At 38.2% G+C, this 27,624-nt stretch overlaps 1 protein-coding gene and 2 long non-coding RNA genes across 3 annotated transcripts in view; 2 read left to right on the top strand and 1 right to left on the bottom strand.

The window, feature by feature from the left end:
* LOC143303324 (omega-amidase NIT2-A-like) overlaps positions 1-27,624 on the top strand; it is a 298,294-nt gene that overhangs the window by 134,224 nt on the left and 136,446 nt on the right. The gene's annotated exons all lie outside the window — the stretch shown is intronic.
* On the top strand, positions 14,622-17,857 carry LOC143303333 (uncharacterized). The gene is made up of 2 exons (XR_013059514.1): positions 14,622-15,017; positions 17,551-17,857. It is a non-coding gene; the product is annotated as an uncharacterized LOC143303333 (long non-coding RNA).
* LOC143303334 (uncharacterized) lies at positions 18,078-21,967 on the bottom strand. The gene is made up of 2 exons (XR_013059515.1): positions 21,176-21,967; positions 18,078-20,771 (listed from the first exon to the last, which is right to left on the bottom strand). It is a non-coding gene; the product is annotated as an uncharacterized LOC143303334 (long non-coding RNA).

Here is a 27,624-nt window from a genome sequence, read left to right as displayed (position 1 = left end):
TAATTTTCATAGTTGAAAATGGTAATTATCATCGTCTAGGCTTTCTTTGACGAGCATGTATGAAATTTTAGCCCAATGCAGGGTTAAGCTCGTGCCTCGACCGCATTATGCAACCCAGTTTCGAAGTTCAGGAGCGACGTCGGTCAAACAATGGTGTAACCCGACCTATGTGGTAATTGCAATTAATCTTCTCAATTTATTTTTGTTGTCCCGTCCCACGGGCTTCCTTGCTTTTTAGAATGTATCGATTTACCTGGAAATCGTGTCCGTGGCGAACAATCCAAATTCGATTTCAAGTTCCATTCGCTGGGACACTAGACTTGATCCGTCGCGGATTTTTGTTTCGTTTCTGTTTTGTACTTAAATTCAGGTAATTCTTTCACGCGAGACCATCTTCAGCGAAATATGTATTCTTGGAATTGTAGACAATTTTACTAATATTATATTTGTTAGAAATATTTTTGAATATACGTAAATATTATTAGAAAATTATTGAAAGATTAATCCTATGTGTGCTATATCTCTATTCACGCGGAGGACTTTGTTTTGAATTTTCCAAGCGTCCATAACAATGTATTTTGTGGTGTTTTATTTGAATTACATAGGACTGAAGATATCTCTTCACTGTTCTTTTAGGTTTTCAAGTTAAGAAACGTTGAAAAACTCTCTATGAAAAATTAATAATTAAAATATTGTATCATATGATTGCATGCAAATTTGGTTTATTTCAGTACCAAGTAACGACTTGTTAGATTAAATTCGTGTGAACCGATCGAAGTTAAGAACATAATGAGAGTACAGATTTTTTTTATTGAGAGATCAAATTAAAGATTTTGCCACTATTGTTTCGAAAATTCTTCATCATTTGTGAAACACGTTCTCTCAGAATTTAAAGTCGATCGGTTTTCTAATCAGAAACAAACAAATTGTTTGGTAAATTTATTATCACTTACGAAAATCACAATTTTTCAGTCGACAAGGTTTCCTGGCATGAAATATACGACAAAATTACGTGTTATTTATCGATAAGATTATTTCTCCACTGCCTCGGGTTAACTCGAATTCACGCAACTAAATGCAGCAGATTTTTCTCCGGTACACATCTTAATTGCATGTTCGTCGCGATTAATCACAGTTTGATACAATGGAATGAAAGATGCATTAATTATTTCTGCGAAACGCGCTTCCACTAAGCTAACGACTTACAGTTCTCTTATATTTACCCCGCTAAAACAAAGAAATGAAAAACCACCCTCTCAACACTAAGATTGCTAAATCTGTTAAAATGACACAGACCGATTTTTCGTTTGTACATTACAATTGGCAAAATTGTTACGGTTTTCGTTATATCGCTTCAATCATAATTATTTACGCTATTGATCAAACATTTGTAATAAAATTCAAGAATTTAAGAGAAAGTCAGTTCAGGACTTTGTGTTCTGTTAGAAAACTTTTACATCAGAATTCTATCGAACTGAAGAAAATTACCACTGACAAATTTATCGTTTCAAAACAAAAATTACTAGGAGTAATTCGATGTAGCTATAGCTTAACAGGTTTTTAAAATGTGTACATATATTTTTACACATATTAAGCCTTCATAATTGGAATACTAAAATCCTACAAGTAAATGTGATAACATTTCTCTTGACAATCTTTGCATAAAATATCTAAGACAAACTTTTAACGACTCGATCGAGGATAAAGAAAACCGATAGTCTTGAGAGAAAGACACCATATCATATTCACTTTCTTAGAGATTCTTAATGAGAAATAGTTTGGACAAACTGTAAATCCAGAAGACTCGCTACGTGCGTAAATGATGTAGAGACATCAGAGAGAAGGGAACCGAAATCGACGCGTAGGAACGTCGGTTTTTAGAAATATTCCATCCAATGTACCGATGACATGGGCGACAGACTGTCGCCTCGAGCCAGAGCTCACTATCACCAATCTCGAACAATTACAATCGGATTAAATAACTACAATTGTTTAATTACTGCTATAGTAGACTCTAGGTTACAATGTTGCGGGGTTATCCAAAGTTCCAAAGGCTCCGGTGTTCTTTCATCTCCGACAGATGAAATATTTTTATTCTCTGATTTATAATTTTGGAAGTGTAAGGATTTCGTCGAGTGAACGAAGAATATTCGTAACGGAGTACCACGTCTTTAAATCAGGAATTTTTGATAAATAAGTAACGTAAGGTTTTCTGAAGCAGATTACTGCAAAAAAAAAATTCATCATAAGTATTTATAATATTAGATAAATATTAAAAATGCCTTTTTATGCAAATGCGAGAGGTATATTACCATGAGACTGTGTTCGCATGATAACGATGATAATGGTCGCAGAAACTGTTTTTTGCCTAACGGTATTTTAACATAGACATCGTGGTTTTTGATGGTTACAAAAAAAAAATTAAATTTTATAGATTATGTATAATCAATTAATTCAGTGATCAGAATTTTAAAGAAACTTTTTAATAGAATAAATGAGAACTCGAAAGGGCAAATACGTGGAATTGTAACGATGTGTTAAGGTGTAGGAAGATTTAAGATTAAGCTGTTACTGTTAATTTGTGTTTCCGCCTGTTTGCACGCGTCTGACCATAGACCGGCACGCTCTACTGCGGCTGCCAGGCATCCGCTGCACGTGAGCAATCGTATTTGAATATAACATCTGTTTGATTTGTTTTTACCAACTTTGTGTACCACTAATTACCAGTGGCGAAATTCAGAAATTATTCCTATTTCCTCGAAACAAAAAACATAGAATCTCGTCTTTTTAGATATATGATTTTACTTGGATATGTCTTACAGTTCGAACACCTAACCGATTTTCTGTACATTTAGTATTTATAATAATAGACTTTAGACTAGCTTCACGTACGAATATACAGGGTGGTTGGTAACTGGCGGTACAAGCGGAAAGGGGGTGATTCTACGCGAAAAAAGAAAATATAGAATAGAAATCTTTCGTTCGAGGCTTTGTTTTCGAGTAAATCAACTTTGAATCTTATCTCGTTATAACGGATCTCACTGTAGATCGTTGTCTCGATGGAAAAATTAAGAAAAAAATTTTTATTCTATATTTTCGACTTCTTTCACCCCCTTTCCGCTTGTACCATCAGTTACCATCCACATCCATTCCATATACATCCTGTCCATAAAATTATGAAATACCTACATTTTTCAATTATGTTCAAAATTCTACAGACCTCCCCCTTCCCCGAAATCTCATTTTGCGCTTTCGTCAATCATAAAAGTTTATTTGCGAAAACAAGCAGCCCAAGAAGAACAATTTGCGTCAGTCTAAAATTACCATCACGCATCAAGGAACGTACCTGACGTCAACAAACCTGAAGTCCCTCCCATATTTAACTCTACTAAGCCAACCACGGGAGTTGCGCGTTCAAAATACCAATCGTTTATTTGCATGAGAAAAGATTTGTCGGTGGCTGGGGAGGAAACGAGCCGAAGCGCGGATGGGTGAATGTCGGAAGAGAAGGGGAAAACTTTCCGAGTCCTGAAACAATTTTCGTTTCGAACAGCTCGTCCTGCTGGTGGGGAGGGTTGCATAAATATTCGAGGTTGCGCATTGTGCTCGACATAGTTGGAAACTGCTGGCAAGCGAACAAGTGGTGGGGAAGGAGCACCACAACCTAGTGTCGCCACAGCTCAGTACCAGTTGCGCTCCATACGAGTGTTCATCCAACCTGCTCGAAAGGGTGGAATTCCAACGTGAAGACATTGAGTTCGGTGACATCGGTGAGTTTAAATCCACTATATCTTCTATGAAATCATCGTGACGCTAAATGTAGTTACAAGAAATCATTCTAATTTATTTCTGTGTGCAATTTCTTTTCTTCATTTCGCGTTGTTTCTTACTTGGTCAAAAAGGTGAGGAACTTTTATGCGAGGATACTGTTGATAAATTTGCATCGTCCATCCTTTATTGAATTTATACGCAAGACCGTCGACGTTGAGTTTCGCTCGATCATTGTCTATCGAATAATTATAAAATTTATTCTGATTTTTGTGCGTCTTCGGTCCTTTCCTTAGCTTTGTCCGATTCTTTTTTATTTGATCTGATTGATTGTAGCAATTTAAATACGAAGAGACTGCTGGTCAGTTCGAATCGATTATTTTCTGTGCAGTAATCGTAGCAAAATGAATATATTCTAATTTATACGTGTCCTTTGTCCCACTTTGTGCCCGCTCTTTTTCCCCTACTTTCTACTGTTTCGAGGCATGAATGAATCCTCTGAACTTGTTGCTCTGGCAGTGAATGAAAAGTGAAGTTTAGGATTGGAAAGTGAAATGAAAGTTTCAATTCCTCGCTTGTGTTTCACTTGTGGAAAGAATCTTCATCAGAAGTTTGACATTTTTGATAGACGCAAGTGTTTGTGCTTACATTTAGATTTTAGAAAGAATTTTGAATTGTATATGTCGATTACGTATATTGGTCATTTAAAAAAATCATAAACACTGTTCAAACTTCTAAGGTACAATGAGAAAAATACAATGTTCATCATTTTATCTTTCCCATGCATTACTGTACTATTACTTAGTGCTGGAAGTTATAAATACCTCTTGTCGTAACTTATCAAAATGTTCTGCTCAATGATATAATCCCATTCATCCCCTGTCATTCCCACCCACCATTTACATCTCATAACATAATAATAAAACAGTACTTGACATGATTAATAACATATTAAAAGCATCACCTAGAAGAGATGAATTATTTCATAATATAAACTTTCATGTTTATTAATCCCTTAATGTTTTTGTATTCTAATACTTTTGTATATCGCTTATGCTGTAGGTTGAATATGCAAATTAATATTTTTATAGATATAATTTAAATAATACTCGATAATAGCACTGGATAATATTATATCGAGTACTATTCCTCGAATATTTTACACGTTTTTCCATATTACATAATGGAACATAATTTTTGTCTAAATTACGATGCTTCTAATTAAATTTAAATATAAACGAAAGATTGCTTTCCTTCAAAGTTATTGAAATTCGTAAGAAAAGCGAAAGACAAAACAGAATCGATGTATCGATTAATTCCTTAAAAATTTCTACTCGATAACTGGCCCTTAACATTTCACGAACTATACGCGTTTTAATATTCATGGTTACAAGAAAGTAAGAAGAAAGAAGCCGAAATAGGTCGACGCGTGTTAGCGGCATATTTTTTATTCATGTACCCACTTCAAAGTCGTCTATACGTACCTCACCGACCTAATACGAACAGCTCTCTTTTCGGTCTCCTCCCTTTTATTTCTCTCGCATTTTTCTTCTTCCATTTCCTCCTGCCCCCCCCTCTCTCTCTCTCTCTCTCTCTCTCTCGTTCGTTCCTTTGGCCTGGATATTTTTCGCGTGGTTCGAGCAACGATGAATTTCCGTGCCGCGAAATTGATGACACAAGGGATAATGAAAATTTATCGAGTATAATAGCCGACGTTCTGATCAAAGACCAAGCCAATCCGTGCCTAAAAAAAAAAATTTTTGGATACCGTCAATGAAACTGTATTATATTTACATATAAACTATATTATATATGGGACGCAGGTGTTCTATATTAAACATAGCTAAATATAGGTAAATGCAATTAAATAGAGTTAAATATACCGTAATGAAATATATTTAGTTTATGAAACTTTTCCTAAATTAAATGGGAAAATTATTCGCATAGTTGGAAATTCGTGTAGTATCTATAATAAAAATTTATAAAATAACAAGACAGCTCAGAGGACTTTTCAATATTTTTTATTTCGATATATATACTGCATTTCCATTAATCTTCGTTTCAGATATTTTTAAAAGGTACTTATTAATATCACTTCTAGTCATTTTTTAACATTATTTGATAAAGTTACATTAACAAAATCGTGTTTTTCAATTATACCATTTACTACTCTTTATCTTCATGATTATAATTGATTATACAAGTATCCCATATATCGTAATGAAGCAATTGTGTATAGTTGTAGCATTGTAAAGTTATGACTCTGAGACAACAAAATCGTAAAAATTCTTAAAAAAATTGGCTGACAGAATATCCTACCAAGTATTATTTTCAGCGAAGCAACAGGTTTTGTCAAACGTATAACCTTTATAAATTTCTGACGTAAAGTATTTCAAATCTATCTTCTCCAAAAAGAAGAACGTCGTAGGATAAAATTGTACATTTTAAAATGTACATTGTAAAATTATACATTTTCGATTTATTTCTTCACGTAGAAAATTTTACCTTATCCTTTATAGTACGATTAATGAGACGCACTAAATATTTGAATGCTACGAAACTCGTAAGAACCAGTTGTACTATACTTTAACCAGTTACACATACTAAACGGTATCAAGTAACTTATCGATCAGTATCGCTTTCCTTTAATATGAAAGAACGAAATAAACGTAGAACAGAATTTTTACGAACAGAGAAAGTATTAGGTTGTCCGGAAAGTGTCTTTCTTTCGCAAGCGTGTCTTTACAACGATGCACCTTCGTACAAACGTAAAACCAAGTCTGTGAAATTTATCTCAACAGAACAAATTGGATCGTACGTAATTCGACAAAATAATATAAAACAAAAAAACGTTGTGCGTCTATTATTTCCTCATAAAACGAAAGAAACTTTTTGGTCAAGCTAATAGTTTTCGAAAGATTTACGACTTGTCTATGGAAGACGAGGGATTGAAAGAACGCCGAAGAATGAGGTTCAATGGATGAACCAGGAGGAAGTTCTCGAAGCAGCCGCGAATCGCGAGTACCCCCTCGAAAAGAGATGAAAGTGAATCGAAACTGTAAGACTGTTACGACTTTTCCTCTCCGATATTCGTGAATTGAATCACGGTCAACTCAGCTTGAAAGAGAAGTTCGATTAAAAATCTTCTATTGTTAAATTCCTTAGTCACTCAGGCAGATCCATGCCATTAACTCTTAATTAGTATTCTTGGTACAGCAATAGTTACTCAATTTTAGAGTTTCAATAATATACGTTGATTTATATTTCGTACTTTACGTAATAAGTATCATTGATATTATTTACGGCGTAACACTAAATAATAATTTAAATTTCAATATTGAAATTCTGTAATCATATATTAAAATATTGAAATTGTATACTGAAAGTATTTCATTCTGTTAGCTTAATTTGCTCAGGTGCCACGCTGATCACCTTCATAAATTCAAGCACAGAGAAAAATAACAGAAAACAATTACAAACGCTTTTAAAAATTTACCTTGGAGCCTGTGACTTTTTACAATTCCTTGCGATAGATAATTGCAAATTTGGAAAAATAGATCGTTCGTTTTTTAGCATGCTGAATATTAATTATATGCTTAAATAATTAAATCGAGGAATTTTATATTAATTTTATATTTTTCACAAGGCTGATCAGTTTCTCGTGTGAAAATCTCAATGAAAAGAATTCATATGCTATTGTTAAATTAATCCTCGTCTTAAATCCTCGTTACTGATCTAATTTATACAAAATAAGGTTACACACTTGCAACAATAAAGAAACTATAGAGCGGCGAAGATATCCTCAAAGAAGGAGAGAAGAATCAATTATACGAGCCATTATTCGCCACTTACCTAATCTTAAATCTAACTGCAATTGTCCTTTGTTAATTTTATGATTTCCATTACGCGAATCGAGTTGAGTGTAAAAATTCTGTTTTACGACTAAACCATATTTACGACTAAACGAATCCTTACAAAACATATATATAAACATAAACATATATATAAACATTATAATGCAGAGATTGGAACACAATTCAATTTCGTAGACAGCATGTGTTCGTGATCAATCGACGCGTCAGATAATTTATTATTGAATAAACTGGCCGGTGGCGTCTGCGTTTCATGATTGGCAAGTCGATAACGATACAACCGATAGGTAACCGAAATAAATGTTCTACATCTGCGAAGTAAACGTTGTTCTACTAAGCTTTCGACGAGTGAATATTTCTCTTCTTTCTTTCCATCGATAAATCGCGTATCTCTTAGTAACATTCAACTAAATTTTACAAATTTCACCATAGGCAGAGTAATTCTATAGCCGAAAGATAGAAAAAAAGAAAAAAAATGGAACAGCGAAAGAACCAAGTCAATTTCCCTCTTTCATCCAGTTTCAGAGCGAAATACGACATATATGATATTTTCATGCTTCAATTTACGATCAAAGGATATTCAGAGTCGCAACTTTTTATCGAATCGAAACTCCCAAGCTGCATGTTTCACGCAGAGGAAATGGGAGAAAGAGTTACATAAACACTGATAAGTGAGCCAGTGAGAAGTTAAATTGATCGATTCCATTTTTAAACAAGTTTTTTCGTTCTAAGATCTGATCGACTAAATCGCTACACTCACTGCTGATATTTATTTAAATTTATGTTTTTATAGAGCGCGACGAAGGAGAAGAACCTAGACAGAAATTTATTTTACTTACTGAACTATTAATAGCTGCTAGACTTTGCATATTTGTACACTTTCGCGCGTATTTTTACATCTTTCAATTTACCGTAAAACCTTATTCACATTGAACTCTTCAGAAACCAAACGATTAATCTCAATAGAGTCAACCTTCTTTACAAACAAGGTATTTCTATATTGCAACTATTTTGAAACATATACACGTATGAAATATAAACATATTTTTCATCCTAATTCCGGACACTCTTTTCACATGGATTTCGTCAAAATTATGCGGCCTTGCGATTAAAAGAAATTTTCTCGAGAAGTGTCGCGATTAGGCAACTTATTGGTATTAACAGATTATTAACAGAAAGACAAAATAAACTCCGTTACACAAATCGGATGATCAAGTTTTCGGAGGAGAAAGAGAAAGAGACAGAGAGGGGGGGAGAGAGAGAGAGAGAGAAACAAGATTTATTGAAGGGAGGATGAGGGAACGGAAACACTTTGAGGAAACACTTTGAGCTCTATGCTTCGACCTGTCCAGCCGCCAATCGAATTAGCGTGCCATCCAGCATTGATTTTGCGTCCATATCGTGGAACCATGCCGTATTTATTGTTTACCAGGTTTCCTGTGTCCTATGAATTTCAGTTTTTCCGCAAGATGCCGCAAGATGCAGCTCGTTTTCCTTAGACTCCGATGTGAAATCGCGCGAAAAAGTAAGAATGAAGGCGTTTCCATTGGATCGCGATTGCACTTTATCGTATTAATTAACTCGACATTACAGCGTAGTCCTAGAAAATCGTATTAATCGAGGTAATCCGATGCAATTGATTCACGGCCAGCGTACTGCTACGCATCACGCGAGTCGTTGTCTCAATTATTGAATTGCTCGTTGCAAAGTGTTGTAGCGGAACTTCGGAAACGAAATTAACGATGTAATTGGGGACAGGATGCATTGTAACGTTGGAAAATATTTTAGTTATAACAGCTAATTCGAAGGTTGAAAAATATCGATCGAACTGTTTGCTGGTGTTCGCCCAAGGATTCGAACATGTAGGGGTATAGTGGTTGAACAATTAGATCTGGTCATATCTGTTAATTTTTCTGTCGTTATTGCATAATTCATTGTATTCTTTGGTTTACTATATACACGTATCCCGTTTGATAAATTATATTTCTAATTTTCGTTAATAATATTAATACTTTGCATTCGAAGGTTTCATTTATTCATATTACCAGATACTCCAAGTAATTTCAGTAGAAAGAACGTGTTTTCGTATAATTGGTTAAATATATGCGTAGAATGAAGAGTCATAGCCGCATCACTCATCACCTACTCACTCACTCACTATCATCGCGCAGTGCGATACGATTTTGCTTGGTAGTGTAATATATCTTCGGCCAATACGTCGGTTTATTTTTCTGATTGTATCTTACCTGTTCGTTGCAAGAATACGTGAGATAATTATGATTTGACAGGTTAAGGACAAATTTTTAATTTATTGATTTATTAAATTTTTAAATTATTAATTATTTAATTTATTTGATATTATTAGCGGAACCCTCGATTGCGAAGGGTTATAGTAGCGTCGAATAAAATTGAAATTGTTAATAGATCATTTTCTGATATTATATTTCAATGGATCTTCGTGGAAATTGGAATAATGTCTGATTCTATTATTTATCTTAGAAAACTTGAAAAACTAATTAATTATTCGTATCGAATTAGTAATATTCGTTTGTTTGTAAAATGTACTTGTCAAGATAGTATTATATAAAAATGCTGAATCTCGACAGGTTAATTTCTCATGTGAGTTTTCACGAAGCTTGAAAAAATAGAATTTGTAATTAGTGTTATTTGCAACAGACATTTATTTTCCATGAAACCTATGTAGGTCACAAATATTCCTAGTAGCAATGCGTGTGAACTACATTCGCTTCTCTATGTACGTACATATGTACTCTCAAAATTTCATTAAAATCGTTCTTACGTTATTTTAAAATCCATTCTAAAATCGATTCTATGGTGACAACCAACGGTGTAACTTTATAATTCGACGAAATTTTCCAATGCATTTCAAACAGACAAATTTTTACAATCCCAATATAGAGAAGGTATAAAAATAAAATAGTTATTTTTCTTGCTCGGTTCTAGATGAGAACAATAAAAGTTGCGTGGACAGTGATTAAATTGCTTTAAGGAAAAACCTCCTATTTTTTGTTTTATATATTGACTTTTTGTTGCAATATTTTCCAAGAGCTTCGACTGGCATCGAGTCGTATAAAATCGTAGAAAAAGGCGCTAGTATTCTTTATAGTTGCATAGCTTCCATCATCGCCTGGGTAATAGGCCTCGCTTCGTCTTTGACGCGACAATCTCGTTACCAAGACTTCGATCTTCGAGTTGCTTAATGCGATATCGACATCAGAACGATGCCTCGACGAGCAATTCATCAAAAAAGTTTTTTAAATTTTATTCGTGTAATCTCGAAAGTGACTCGATATTGACCGAGAATAATACGATGTTTCATTTATTTGTCGAAGCTTGGGTGAAAATTTTCCGCCGACAGATTTTTGATTGCAACCAACGACATTTGAAATTACTGACACGAGAAATAGAAATTTATTGTCATAACTAGCAACGTTGTAAATTGTTCGTATTTGCTTTGATACGAAGATGAATTGGAAATTATTAAAATTTAACAATTTAATAGCATTTACAATTATTCGTATTATCTCATTTAATTATATCATAATTGACAATACAGAAGTGTCACTGTTTCTGTATACCTAAATATATTATGTAGTATCGTTTGTTTTTTTACAATAACTGTGCAATTCCATCGTATTGATGCCTCTTCTACTGTAATTCTACTTCTAACTAATTACATTGAATCAACGCCAGTCATTCGCATAATAACAATTCTATTCCCTGATATTCCCAACCCGAAAGCAAATATCCTCTTCCAAATTGTTGCGTATGTATAACCATCCGATTTCTATAGTAATATATTAGCCGTACTGTATTATGTGGATTCTTCGTTGTACGAACGTAAGTAGTCAAGTGAAATTTGTGATGTTCCTTGATCTATGTATGTTACGATCAGTGTGCAACAGGTAACGACAGTTTTCCCGAGTCGTTGCACGTTCAGCAAGAAATTAATCAGCAGTGAAGAAAAATATAAAGTTCCCCTGTATTTCTAACTTTGTACTCTGTAATGTCACGGTTTCTAATCTTTCATCCATAGTTCACACTTTAAGAAAAATTAATCAATTACATTAATTACGTTGCTTAAAATCATCGAATTTATCTAGTCGGTTAAGCGTGTAAAATCGACGAACGGAAGATTATTCAATGAGAAAACTCGACATTACCAAAATGAACGTTTGCCCATGTTGAAGTAGCATTTAAAGGATGAACGTGATACTCAGCGTCGAGTCGAAAACGTTTCGAGTTCGAGTTTCTATTCGCCTCCATATGAACCCATTGAATAATCGATACGAGTTGCTCGTTACACGGTAATTCCTTGCTTGCAAATTTGAAAGCCACTCCCATAGGCCCTGTTAATCGGTCAGACTAGCGCAGAGACGCGTTTCATTTGCTATAATTCGATCTTCGGACGGTTTAGTTATCGTCGCATTTTGACGCTGCTTACCAGCAGATTAATCTCTAGCAAACAATTGATAGGCGTCACAAACAGACCAGTTGCTTCGTAGTTAGCGAGTCTCTGGACGTTCAGAATATGAGGATCCAGCTGATCCACCATTACAATTAATCGGATTAATTCTCACTCCCTCTCGCCAAGGGATATATGTAATTGATTTTCTGAAGCAGGGATGGCTATTCCGATAATATACAGTAAATATAAAATATAGCGAAAATACATAGTAAATCGAATTTTTCCATTTCATTTCTTAACTTTATCTGTTCTCAAGATACATAGCTTTTGCAGTTTTCCGTAATGGGACAGAAAGCGGAACGTCTTTAGGCTACCATCTTTTTCTTTTTACAATTTAAATTCGTTTCTTCAATGTCCGTTAGAACATTTTCCAGCCAATATTTTCTAAAATTTCACACGTATCCTTCCTTCGCTATAAGACGCGAGATACACGTGTACTTCAGCATCGACGTGTCTTCAACTCATCGACGCCTCTTTCTCGGCGTTTCCCATAGTCCGTTTTCCATTCTGTCCGCGTTTCAACCCCCGACCACATTTTCTGTGCAACGTGTACACACATCCAAATATGGGTTGACTGCGACACGGGAAAACTCAGCGTTAGAAACGAACGAAGAAACGCCTAACCATCGTGAAAGCGATGTGAACGCGGAAATCGGACGAGGCGAAGTTAATTTCGACTATCAGCCAGCTTTGGGCAATGAATCTCGACGATTTCCGCGAGCATATTGGACTTATCTTCTCCATCACGCCTTACAATCACGATAACACCTTCTGTTGCGCGCACGTGAACACGCAACCCCCTCGATACCCTCGAAACGAGCGGTCAGAGATCCGTGAACAAGATTGAAATTCGTTACGGTTACGGAAGCCGTTTACGAGCCTATGGATTACGAGGGTCGTTTCGAAGAATGCAGTGAGCGATCCCATGGAGCGTAATTCTTAACCCATTAACGGGCAACGTTGCGTTAGCGAATTTCATCTGTCACCTTTTCCCCAATGAATTTGCGTTATCGAATTCTATTTGTTAACATTATCACCATGACAAGCAATTCCAAGGATGAGCTTCGCGTTTACCTCGTCTCTACTTTTTCTATCTGGATTCTACAATTTCATGAGTTTCAAAGGATGTGGATAAAACGGCATTAAGAGAAACTGTTGGTTGATTCTTCATGGGTTAACGTAGTTTTGAAGAAATTCTTCCAGGAACCGGGAAGAATATTAAACATTGAAATTGGATACAGTACCAATTCTGAGAACTTTGAAAATGACACGGTACCACAATGTCGCTATAGAGACCAATATAATGTTATTCTAGAGGCTTTCACTGCTCGAATTGTCACAATTATTTTTTATACTTCCGATCCTTGATCATGCCAAAGCGTTATTTTTAAAAAATAAAATATATAATAGAAGTGTGTATAGAACTGTTGAAAGGGTCCGTGTAACAGACTTTCGTCGATGATCTATACAACTAAAATTCTTAATATTAAATTCAATTCGTAGAATATTCAAATCTATCTATAGTTTGATCGAATCTTCGATTATAAATCGACGTAAAATTTTTGGATACTACAAGCGTAGCCATCGTTCAGTATCTCGTAAACGTCTGATGAAGAAGTACATGTTACAAGGCTTATACGTCAAATCTATAGAACACCTGAATATAACTGACTTCCCAATATTTCAATATTCCAGGTCCCATAGCTATATCGGATGTCGATTAATACGAAACATGAGAAGTCAACCAATCGATATGTTCAATGGCACGTAATCTTGATAAAAACTGTACAAACTTGCAGTCCTTTCCTTGTTTCTAACGGGAAATTGAATACTTTGTAATTAAATTGTAGAAACAGAAGCAATAAAATGTTGCGTGGCCTGTCGCAATAACGTAACGAATCGATATAATGGTTGCCACAGATTAATTAATTAATATCAATCCCGCGATCATCCATCGCAGCTGTCTTTATTTCCGCGTTGTTTGTATCGAATTCGTCGCGTTTCATCGTGAGAAATCTTCAGCCGTTCCAAAAGTTTCGTAAAGATTAATCCTTCATAATTGAAGAGCGGAAGTAGATAAAGTTGCCAGTATCGAAACTAAAGTTTTCTGGGAAACGACTGTTTATGAGAAATTGTTTGTTTATGGGAATGTTATTTATTAGAAAAATATAACGATATTTGTTTATTACGCATATTATAATACTTTGTATAATTTTACGATATCTCTATTCTATCGTTTCAAAGATCTGTAAATTAACGATAAAAAAAATATCTTCTTTATATCTTAAGAGAAGATATGTAAGTCCATTATGTAGTTTGCTTAAGAAGGTCAGTAGAGATTTTCTTATCTGATGGGATAATTGAGGCAGATTTATCTACGCACATGTTCAAGCACGATGGAGGGAGTTTGCTGGCACATGGTGCACACAGTCTAATTTAGGGAACTAATCGTATAACATACATCATACACAACCTATATCACGTACGAAACGTTAAAAACTGTACGAATTATTATGATTACACTTCCCTTCATATTTAGTGATATTAACCTTCATACAAACAACCTCTTCAAGGAAAAACAAAATTCTTTTTCGAAAATGGCACTTCCAATTCTTCTTATTCTCACTATTTAATTGCTAGCCGTATCAAGTAACAACGAAAAAAATAATAATATCTAAACGTTAAGCAGGTCCATATTTTGGGGGATACAATTAAAAAAGTAAATCGTCGGTGGAATATTGTTTCACCTATCAAGAATTTTGGAAGATATAATTAGAAAGGTACAACCTGGGTAGAAAATTGTACTCCTTATCGAGCATTTTTGAAAATATAATTGAGAAAGTGGAATCTGGATAGAAAATTGTTTTACCTACGAAGCATTATAAAAAGTAAGTTTAATAAAACTATACCTTGGATATTTCATATATTTTTTCATATTATACGCATTCGTTAAAATTTTACACTCCCAAACATCCTGCTATACTTGCACAAAAAAGCGCAGTCTAGTAATATCCCCCTCACTGCTCCTCGCATTTTCTTTCTAATCATCTCTCGTTCGCTTTTCCTGATATTATTCTCAGCGTAAGTTCAGAGTGGCGGTTTTTAAACTCAGGAACGCGCGACTGTTCGTTAAATGAAATATCAAACGTAAGAATTGCCGCAGTCTTAACGCGAGATAATTCATTTCGTGGCACAGAGCGCACGTCGTTGAATATTAATTCATATCTCATATAAGTTGCGAATAAAAAAAGCAGATAAAAGAGGACAAAAATCCGATAATTACCGCGAATCTTTCCGCAATGTCAAGAAATACAAAAGAAATTTGTTTGTAAGCATGCTACTAAGTATTATTAGAAGTACTGTACTTTCGATATTTTACATATTCTTGCATATTTTCTACATTTTTCTGTATTTTTGTATCCTTAAACTTTCCGTAAACGCGTAAACGTCTGCGCTCTGACAATGACAAGGAAGATTCTACTGATAAAAATAAAGCATCGAATTTCACCGAACTCTCAGAAATGTAATTCTCAGATCACATAAATTAAAAAGAAAGAACAAAAGAAAATACAAATATATATATATATATACATACGTAGCCACAATCAATTTGGACCACGACAGATAAAATAGGTAGCAATAATGTCTCCACGAACATTATCATAATTTATTGGAATTTACATAAAAGCCAAAGAATGCTATTGTTTCAATGACACGGCGTTTTGTCGAGTTAGATAAATATGAATTGTGTGTTTGAACAAGTGTTCGGTCGTGTTTCACGCGACGAAAAAGGAAATCACAAGACAAGGTGTCGCCTCGTTGGAAGCAACAAATCGCAATACGAGGGTGGAAATAGGGTGACACCGGGAGGATTACGAGGGATGAGAAATCTGTCGAGAGCGTGAAAGGCTGGCGGTCACCGGGTTTCTCCAGTTCTGTCGCTTTTAACGCCGAGTTCTTCCGCTTCGAGGATAGAAGCTGCGAAATATCGAGGCCATTGTCCAAAGATTTTCAAGAATATCCGATGCAACGTCTTGAAATTTACGAGAGCAAGTCTGATAAATTCTTATCTCTGGTCCATTCGTGGCCAATTTTTTAATACCCTCGTAACTTGTAACGACAAATAAAAATATTGGTACAGGCCAATTTTTTTTGGATAAAATCTTGTGTGAATTTACAAAAAATACGATTCTTGGTTTAATTTTTTTCCCTTATTGTCTTTACATATTTGGAGTTTAAACGCGTTATAAGTACGTTTTTTTCTTTTAACATGATTACGTAGAATTCTTATTCTGAATAAATTATTTGTTTCCGCTTCATAACTGTTTCTAAATTACAGTGCATTTAATCTTGAAATGCACAGTAACATTTTATACTTTTTACGTTCTAAGGAATTTTCAGGATCGGTTAAAAATTAAATTACAGTAATGGTAATACTCAATATTAATATCAGACGTGGATACTTCATTGTTTCGTATAATAATTTGTTATCTTGGCATCGATCAAGGTATTTAATATACAAAGCGTACAGATTAATAAGAATTTTAGTTAATCCTTCTTCTATAGTATTCACCGTTCTTTTCGAGCTCGTACCATTTCAAATAGACTTTCGAATAGATTTCAAAGATTTGTCTGTTCAAATAAAACGCGATCTTTTTTATTTCCCTATCAGTCGTCCCGTTACTGTTCCGTTGTTTCCAACAGATTGCAGATTCGTTTAAAAAACATTTGTAACGAAAAACAAACCCACTCGCAGGAATGTTATTCAATATCGCATTTATAACTTTCATAGACATCCTCCTCTCATTGCTATCATTGTAAACAGATTGAAACTTCGTTTGCAAACACTAGCGATTAAAAAAAAAAAAAAAAGAAGAATTAATCTTAAACAATTTTATCTTGTGTTCCATTTATAATTTTCATAATTGTCTTCCCGACGTTGTATCATTTTAAATGGCTTTTTTCTATCCATCTATGTTGCAGCGAGATCAACGGTCCTAATTACTAAATTGCACGATGTGTTCATACAAATTCACTTTCTATGAACGCGATGAAACGAAATGAAACCTAAGTAGAGATTTGTTTTCTCATCAAGTATAACGAGTTTTATACTTTGGATAGATTGCCTCGTTGTGAGAAGGTCTTAATCGTTTATAATTGCGATTAAGTAATTGCAATAAGTCATATTTTTAAGAAACGTTCTCACATGCTGTCACACACTCTAATTAGAAAAGGATCATGAAACATTCGGTTTATGATATTATTTGTTTGTAAATCTTCCTGCTTCCGGAAACTTTTTTAAATATGAAAATATTTATATACAAAATTAAATATTTTTTTCAATATCAACACTTCTTGCGTTTATGTTGTCCTAGTCAGAATTATATTATTTCGTGTATCCTGTTGCTTTTTATATGATAGTCCTCCCGTTGGCCGCGGATTCGTTATCAAGCCTGAGGCCCTCGTCACTAGTGTCACTATCGACAATAAAGGTACCCCACGCGCGACCGGACGATGAAGAACTTCAACGCAGAACCGCTACCTCCCGCGAGCCCTCCCCGGGAGGGCGCCTCGAGCTCGGACTCGGAGATTCAGACTCGACATATATATTATTATATATATTATATATACTATTATATCTATATAATATATGTATTTATATCTATAAATATATGTATAAATATATCTATTTAAAAAAATAAAGTTGACCTTCATATATCGCCAATAATATCGCGTGCGTAAAAAGAAACTAATTACATTTAATTCTTTTTTTACATTTATTTATTTTTTATTATTATTTTTTTCACAACTAATTATATTTAATTATTACATTTACATACATTTAACTATTATTGCATACATTTACATATATTTAATTATTATTTTTTTCATAATTATATCTCGTTTGAAATATTTTTCGACATAATTAATTGTTTCAAAAACACATATTCCAGCCTTCTAAATGATTTATTTTGCGTATTATACGAATTATTCCATCTATAAATAAATTGTTCTCTCTACACACAAACACGCACACAGTCTGTTAATTACACGAGTTAATTGTAACATTTTTCTCGATAAGTTGACAGAGCAAGGAAAATGAGCGACGAACATACCTACAAACTAATCTACTTCAATGCCCGTGGTCGTGCCGAACATATACGGTACATATTTGCATATACTGGCATCGAGTATACCGACGAGAGGATCCCCGAAGAACTCTGGCCTGAATACAAGGATTGTAAGCGTGAAGAATCGATTTTTACTTTCATCGTTCAACTCTCAGATATCTACCATTTACTCAAACTTTTCTGTATATAAAACTTTCGTTTCACGTGCAGGCTAAACTTACTTAAAGTAAAATTTCATACGGAATAAAGTCGAACTTTTCATTAAGTTTAGCTTCCGTAATATCGTGTTTATCGAATACCAACTTAATTCACTTACGATTCTCGAATTTTTGTGTTGCAATCTTTATTGTTTTGAATGAATCGAAGCATTTCGAATATTTTGAGAAAACCGTAAATAGGTGACTTAAAATAGGAATACAAAAATACTTCTACGTTTCTCGTTAATTTAAAAACTTTTTAGGACTTGTCGGAAAAAAAGGATAAAAAATTGAAATCAGTTCGGAAATGAACAAGAACATAGCTAAAAAGTCGAAAGAACAAAGCAGACATAAAATTCGATCTTCCGTTGCGACATTTCTATCGTAAATAGTATAATAAAAGTTTTACGCAGCATAGTCTTCGATATGATCTTATATGTCGCTTGCAGTAGAGAAACAAAAAATCAACGTAAGTCTGTAAATCAATCCTGTCGGTGTAAAACACAAAATTACGTTCGCAAGAGACATTCGATTTATATTCCTTGCATTTCAATTTTCATTACAAGAACCGTGTACATTTTCTAATATTTTTTCCGTGTCTGGTATTATCTTTTATCCTTGATTTTAAAAACTTTAGGTTCTTCCCAACAGTCAAAAACACGCGATACCCTGTCCATCGTAATCGTAAGAAAAGAAAAAAAGGAGAAAGAAGACATTTCTGTATTTCTTTACTAGGCCATGTTGATTAAAACCGAAATGATTTCGATTCATCTATTCACAAGAACGCAACGGCCTCGGAAGCTGTGTTGTGATTTCCTATCGATCGTTTCCCTCTACACAGTGTTCATATGAGCCATGTTTGTTCTTAGCAATGCCTTATAAAAAGCTGCCTGTGCTGGAGATAGACGGGAAACCGGTAGCGCAGAGTAACGCTGTGGCGCGATACTTGGCGAGGAAGTACGATCTAATGGGAAAGGACGAATGGGATGCGATGATATGCGACGAGCTCGTCGATACTCTTGGAGATTTGAAGCAAGGTGAGTAACTGATGAGATGACTTTGCATTTGTCTCACCACAGAGACAGACGTTCAAGAATTCATTGTGAAAAGACGAGTACAAACAAGATACGTATGTCTTTCCGTTAAGCGAATGTTACAGTTTGTTTGCAACAGTCAGTTTTTAGATTATAGAATCGTAGATAGAATTTAGAGGATAGAAACTTTTAGTAGTCACTTTTAGTTTAGTAAAGTCTTATCGACAATAAGCAGACTACGTTATGATACAACGATTCCAACTAAAGATTTCTATCGACATCACGAATTCGATGGCTTCCAAATTTTCTTCTCTGCAATCTCAGACGCTCAACTCGAAAGAATCTTTTAGATCCCCCGACAAACACTCGACTCAGGTTATCTATTATCGTAATCTTTCTACGGGATTTTTTTTAACTGCGTTGCGTTAACGAATAACGGGATAACATCACGTTTCTCTCAACGCCTTTCAACGTTCTACAACTTTTATTCTTTGCAAATCCCTGTCTCTATATGATAAACGCTGGTTATCCGCGGACGGAGCGAGGACAACGAAGTGTTACTCAATGATCAAAGACAGGAAGATCCTGGTACGCGATAACGTTACTAATTTCCAATTACGATATGTGTGATTACGTAACATCTGCTGTCTGCATAATGCGTTAACGATCTGCGCGTTGATCGCATAAATATAAATCGAAGGGAATGGAATCGCTCGAAACTCATGCAACTATCCGCAGGTGTTTAAAATCGTGTTTTTACACCGCCAACGTAACGTCACGCCAGTCGAATCGAAAAATTATTACTAGACAGAGAAGGTGAACAAAAAACGAGGTAAATAGGCTACCGATTGAATAATATCATAACGATCGTATCTCTGGTTTTTGCTCGTCTTTTATATTTGTTTCAAATGTATAAAATATAATCGTATCGATATCGTCCACGATTAAAGCTATCCATCCGCCATCGACGAGGAACGAACGATTATATTTTATCATTTATGCGAATCCTTCTCTTCTCTTCTTTCTCTATTTACGCCCCTCGCCTTGCTTCGTACCGCCGATGATTCACAATTCGATGCACCTGAACAGCTGGAACGTCGCAGATTTTTCCGTACGATAACAAACGTGTTTTTGATGGCCTGCTTTAAACCGTGACGATCGCCATGACGTGCATCAATTGTCGAATGATGTAGTGCGACGATACTCCTACGCAACTTTTTTTTACGCTGTTTTTCCCTCTATTTTTTCTTCCTGTGTGTTATCACATGATCATGAGATACCTGTATAGAAGATGCAAAGAGTCTGTGAAGAATTTACAGATATTTAAGATTATCATAATGATTAAGCAAAAGCTAAGACGCAAAATATTGCTCAAGATGTAATTATGTAATATTTACTCAATTTCTAGAAGACTGTTTATATCTTGTTGTTATTCTTGATATGGAGATAAATATAGTATACTTTATTAAGACCTAGATAAAAGACTTTTTTCTCGTTTCTCTTCTCTTACTTAATCACTAAGAGTTATATAACGTTTATTCGATAATTCTGCTTCTCCTGACCTTTCCACAAATGGTTGTTTATATCTCGACATTCTTGGTACTTTTAATCAAATTTTAATAACAGTACTTTACTCGTCAGAAGTAAATAAAAAAGCTCTAGGTAGAAGCAAGGATTTACTTACCTTTCCTTTCTCGAATCTCAGTTAGCAATGTTGTTCCTCTTGAAAGATTTTCCAAGTTTCCAAGACAATTTCCACGCTGGTAACATTGTATATATTTCAAGTATCGTGAACCACAGGAACTTATTGAGGCAATATTGAAGAAAGCAAAGAGAATGAAGAAATTGTAGGAACTATGAGAGGCTACTCCTTCTTTCACAACTTATTTTCTCTTCGTTTGGGGGGAAAAACACAAATGAACGTAACGGTTGATTTCATATGCGTTTCAGATATCTGCTACTATCGCATGGAGGAGAATCCTGAAAAGAAGGAAGCGAGGAAGAATCAACTTTTGAACGAAACAATACCATTTTACTTGACTAAATTCGACCAGATTATTGGCAAAAATAAAGGATATATCATTCCTTCTACCGTAAGATTTTTTATCCAAATTTAATGTTAAAATTTTTAGTCTTTGTGCAAACTGGGCCATGTTGTCCATAAAAAATTATTGAAACTTTGTTGCGACAAGACAGCTTTAATTGTTGAGAGCAGAGTGTATCTTTAAAATTCACTCCTGTTAGTTTATGTACAAATGAATTTGCCAAGATTTTCAGCTTTTAGATACTTATTCATGTATCTTCCTCATCAAGTTTGATAGAAATTATTACTATCGTAATCAAAGCAAAGATTAAGATATGTAAAATCATTTCTCTGGATATGACACTCTTGTTTAATGAGTGATAAATGATACCATTCGAAATATCATATTTATATAATATATAATGATACTTATAAGTGTAATCACTTAAGTACAGATATCTGAATATTTCTCACTGTCACTGACATAGATACGTATTATCGTTCCTTAGATTACTTGACCAGTTTATTTCTTTCATCACTGTGTTATTATATAATAATAATAAATAGTCACATTAAATTAATTTAGTATGATTATGTTGTTTAATAATACGTGTTTCATTGCAAAATATTTAGCGATTGAAGGGCTCATAGGAAACATGAAAGTGAAAGAATACTAGAATCTAGAGTTTACGATTTCAATTTCTTTAACGAGATACTTATCATATTACACAATTCCTGTAAATGTATTTGTAATTATATCGCCGAAGAATTGTATTTAATTGAGGTATGAAGTTGTGGAATCGTGAGAATTATTATTTTTATAGAACTGTCTAATTTCCATTCGACATTGATTCAGGATACACATTACTCACCGACGCACTCGCTATAGCGCAAAGACGCATAGCAACACTGGAGGCGGCGGTATAGGCACTCCGAAAAGAGCCGGCCTCGCGCCCCTCCGCGGATGAGAGCAGCTACAGGGCGCATCTCGCTGCAGTCAAACACCATGCAGAGGACATGAGATCCTTGCTGCAGAGACTGGAGGAACGACTGCAGAGAATAGAAAAAGGAGAAGGAAACCACGGTGTCGGAGGCATTCCATGGCCAGGTGTCGGACCACCTCTACATATTCATGCAGGTGGACGCACCTGTACCTGGAATGCCGACGACAAACGACGGACACGGCCCGCCGAGGGATAGGCGCGCTCGCCCACCGCCCAGATGGAAAATAAAAGAAAGGAATGTAGATCTACTCCGGGCGGCTGCTATAGCAACAGCTTGGAGCTGGGAGGCCTCGACAACGACGACCGAAGCAGACGTGGAAGAGGAGGCCGAGAACCTCCGCCAAGCCACGACAGCAATCTGCGACGCATCCATGCCACGGGCCACACCGGGCACGGTGCGAAGCGGAGCAGTTTACTGGTGGAACCCCGACATCGCGGAACTGAGGACGAGATGTGTCCGGGCCCGAAGACAGTACCTAAGGGCCCGCCGCTGGCGACGACGCGACGAAGAAGAAGTCTCCTTGCGCTACCGGGCGTACCGCGCGCTACAGCGCTCGCTACAAAAGGAAATTAAAAAAGCGAAGGACCGTGCTTGGTCCGAACTGGTCGAAACAGTCGAGTCGGTACCATGGGGAAGGCCATACAGGACGGTGACACAGAAACTACGCGCGAAGGGCCCCCTGACAACGACGGAGATGGAACCTGCGCTGCTGACGCGGATCACCGGAACGCTCTTTCCCCCACAAGAAAACAGAGCGGTGGAACGGTCACGGGAAACGACACGACCGCTGGAATGGAGGGACGACTGGGAAGTCACGGAGGAGGAGATATGGGAGGCTACCAGAAGAATGACCTCCCGCAACGTGGCACCGGGCCCGGACGGAATCCCTGGCCGGATCTGGGGGGAAGTGATCGGGGTCATGGCCCCCAGACTCCGGCACCTCTTCACAAGATGCCTGAGGCAGGGAGTCTACCCCCGGGCGTGGCGGACGACGAGACTGGTCCTGCTCCATAAAGAGGGCCAACCGACGACCACGCCGTCAGCGTACCGGCCGATATGCCTACTGGACGAGGTCGGCAAACTACTCGAGAGGGTAGTCGCCGCCCGTTTGGAACGACACATAGCGGGCCAAGTGCCAGGTTTGCGCGAAACCCAGTACGGCTTCCGGAAGGGGCGCTCGATGATTGACGCGGTCAGAAGCGTACGAGCGATTGCGGAGGACATGGTCTCCCGGAAAGGCGTGGCGCTGGCGGTTTCCCTGGACATCGTCAACGCGTTCAATACCATGCCATGGGGCAGGATAGTGACGGCCCTGGAGCACTTCGAGGTTCCCAGCTACCTCGTCCGATTGATCCGAGCCTACCTCGACGACAGGCGGGTGTGTTGCACCAGTAAGGAAGGACAGGAAAAGCGATCCGTCGAGCGTGGCATCCCACAGGGCTCGGTGCAGGGCCCCATACTATGGAACGTTGCGCACGACGAGGTACTGCGATGCCCGCTACCCCAGGCGCGGCCATGATATGTTATGCTGACGACACCCTAATCCTGGTCGAGCGTCGTGGCTGGCGCGAGACGCTGCGCATTGGCGAAATCGCAACGGCCTGTGCGATCCGTGCCGTGAACGAACTGGGCCTAAGAGTCTCCCCTGCGAAGTCGGAGGCCACCTGGTTCTTTGACAGGAAGAGGCGAGGGACACCACCGCCTGGCCTATGCATAAACATGGCAGGTAAAACCGTCCGGGTGGGATCACAGATGAAGTATCTGGGACTCACCATCGACAGCCAGTGGACGTTCGAGCTGCACTTCGACTCTCTGATCCAAGAAGGTGTCAGCGGCTGCCAATGCCCTCTGCGGCCTACTACCGAACATCGGCGGGGCCGGAGACGCGGTGCGCCGACTTTACGAGGGCGTCGTTCGGTCACGAGTGATGTACGGGGCCCCAGTATGGGCGGACGACCTGATGGCAAGCCGTCGCAGCATTCTGCTCCTGAGAAGGTTGCACAGAGTGACCGCCATCAGAATCATTAGGGGATACCGGACGGTGTCTCACGCGTCGGCGTCCACCCTAGCCGCGTCCCCCCCGTGGGAGCTGCGGGCGCTGGCGCTCAAAAAGTGATACACCCGCCGGAGAGAATGGCACCCGGGAGAAGACCCCACCGAGCAGGCGGCTGCAAACGACACAGGAACCGCCGAGGAGGACACATGGAACCTGTGGCGATCCCAACTGATCAACGGGAGAAGCGAACACCGAGGCGCGGAAGCGGTCCTACCAAACTGGGAGGCATGGAGGAGCCGCCACGGCCTCCCACTCACATTCAGGATGAAACAAGTGCTCACCGGACACGGCGTGTTCGGCGAGTTCCTGAAGAGAATAAGGCGAGAGACGACAGACACCTGCCACCACTGCGGAGATGGCAGGGACACAGCGCAGCACACCCTGGAGCTCTGTCCGGCGTGGGAGCTGCCCCGCTACACCCTGCGGCACGCCATAGGAGAAACGTTGACACCCTCAGCGATTGTAGAAGCGATGTTGAGAGGGTCACAGGAATACGAGGCCGTCCGCCTCTTCTGCGAGCGAGTTATGCTCGCGAAGGAGCGAGCGGAAAGGGAGAGAAAAAAAAACCCTCACCCCTGCAGGATAAGACGATGGAGAAGGATGGCAGTCAGACGACCCAGAGCCGCCCCGCCACCACCCCAACGCACTACGACCAGAAGAAGTGACAGCGCTAGGGGCAACGACCTCCCCCTAACGCCTACTCAATAGCCGGCTCGAACAAGAGAACGCGAGAAGGGGGTGCAACTGAAGTTAATTCATAAGAAGTTCCTGGAGCACCCCTGTCACGCGCATAAGATGGTCATCGTGGAGTTTTAGTCGGTAGGAGTCCGACACTACTCTGCTGTTACGCGATTATTGCAGCAGCGGAGTGTCCATGAGGATTTCTCCACGTACAAAGAAAAAAAAGAAAAAAACAGGTTACGAACGTTCGGAACGCGGGATCGAATCCCGGCGACCGAAGTCCGATTTTTATTCCACGATTCTAAATAGGAAGAAAATATAGCAGTACCCCCAGCAGCGACATCTACAGCCACCAACCACAATCATCACGGACTCGACTCATCCTCTACACATTATTTGACTCCAACAATAAAATAAAAACGATCCTCAGTAATCAAACCGCACTTATCAAACGCGTGCTAGACTATGCTAAGACGAATCAACTCGAAAACGTTAGCAACGTCATACGCAAGATTGAAAACCATAACCAGAAAAACGAAATATTGATCTCTTTACTAATTCGGACTGAATCTACCATATCGGAGCTCCATATTAACATCGACGAAACTTTTAACACTATAGTATCAGGAAAACAAGGAATCATAAACCCGCAAATTATGGAACCTAAACAATTCTTAACAACACTCGACCAAATAACGAAGCAAAACTTTATGAGTAATCATATCGATCTTTCAGTTCAAAACTTTCTACTAATTCTAGATCTAAGTAAACTAAAATTATGGACAAATGATAACAAACTCATATATACGATAACTGTATCGTTTAGAGAAGACAACGAATGGAAAATAATAAAAATTTATCCGATACCTTTCAAGCAAAACTCTGTATTTATCGCACCTGTAGTAGACACTGATACTAATCAGCTTAGAACGATACACCTTTGTCGATAGCCACTACTTAAACAAATGAACTGTCACTGACATAGATACGTATTATCGTTCCTTAGATTACTTGACCAGTTTATTTCTTTCATCACTGTGTTATTATATAATAATAATAAATAGTCACATTATATTAATTTAGTATGATTATGTTGTTTAATAATACGTGTTTCATTGCAAAATATTTAGCGATTGAAGGGCTCATAGGAAACATGAGAGTGAAAGAATACTAGAATCTAGAGTTTACGATTTCAATTTCTTTAACGAGATACTTATCATATTACACAATTCCTGTAGATGTATTTGTAATTATATCGCCGAAGAATTGTATTTAATTAAGGTATGAAGTTGTGGAATCGTGAGAATTATTATTTTTATAGAACTGTCTAATTTCCATTCGACATTGATTCAGGATACACATTACTCACCGACGCACTCGCTATAGCGAAAAGACGCATAGCAACACTGGAGGCGGCGGTATAGGCACTCCGAAAAGAGCCGGCCTCGCGCCCCACCGCGGATGAGAGCAGCTACAGGGCGCGTCTCGCTGCAGTCAAACACCATGCAGAGGAGATGAGATCCTTGCTGCACCGACTGGAGGAACGACTGCAGAGAATAGAAAAGGGAGAAGGAAACCACGGTGTCGGAGGCATTCCATGCACAGATGTCGGACCACCTCTACATATTCATGCAGGTGGATCCACCTGTACCTGGAATGCCGACGACAAACGACGGACACGGCCCGCCGAGGGAGAGGCGCGCGCGCCCACCGCCCAGATGGAAAATAAAAGAGAGGAATGAAGATCTACTCCGGGCGGCTGCTATAGCAACAGTTTGGAGCTGAGAGGCCTCGACAACGACGACCGAAGCAGACGTGGAAGAGGAGGCCGAGAACCTCCGCCAAGCCACGACAGCAATCTGTGACGGATCCATGCCACGGGCCACACCGGGCACGGTACGAAGCGGAGCAGTTTACTGGTGGAACCCCGACATCGCGGAACTGAGGACGAGATGTGTCCGGGCCCGAAGACAGTACCTAAGGGCCCGCCGCTGGCGACGACGCGACGAAGAAGAAGTCTCCTTGCTCTACCGCTACGGCGCTCGCTACAAAAGGAAATTAAACAAGCGAAGGACCGTGCTTGGTCCGAACTGGTCGAAACAGTCGAGTCGGTACCATGGGGAAGGCCATACAGGACGGTGACACAGAAACTACGCGCGAAGGGCTCCCTGACAACGACGGAGGTGGAACCTGCGCTGCTGACGCGGATCACCGGAACGCTCTATCCCCCACAAGAAAACAGAGCGGTGGAACGGCCACGGGAAACGACACGACCGCTGGAATGGAGGGACGACTGGGAAGTCACGGAGGAGGAGATATGGGAGGCTACCAGAAGAATGACCTCCCGCAACGTGGCACCGGGCCCGGA

Source organism: Bombus vancouverensis, chromosome 11 (genome assembly GCF_051014615.1).
Source record: "Bombus vancouverensis nearcticus chromosome 11, iyBomVanc1_principal, whole genome shotgun sequence".
In the NCBI taxonomy this organism is placed as follows: domain Eukaryota; kingdom Metazoa; phylum Arthropoda; class Insecta; order Hymenoptera; family Apidae; genus Bombus; species Bombus vancouverensis.
This window is presented reverse-complemented; position numbering and strand designations above follow the sequence as displayed.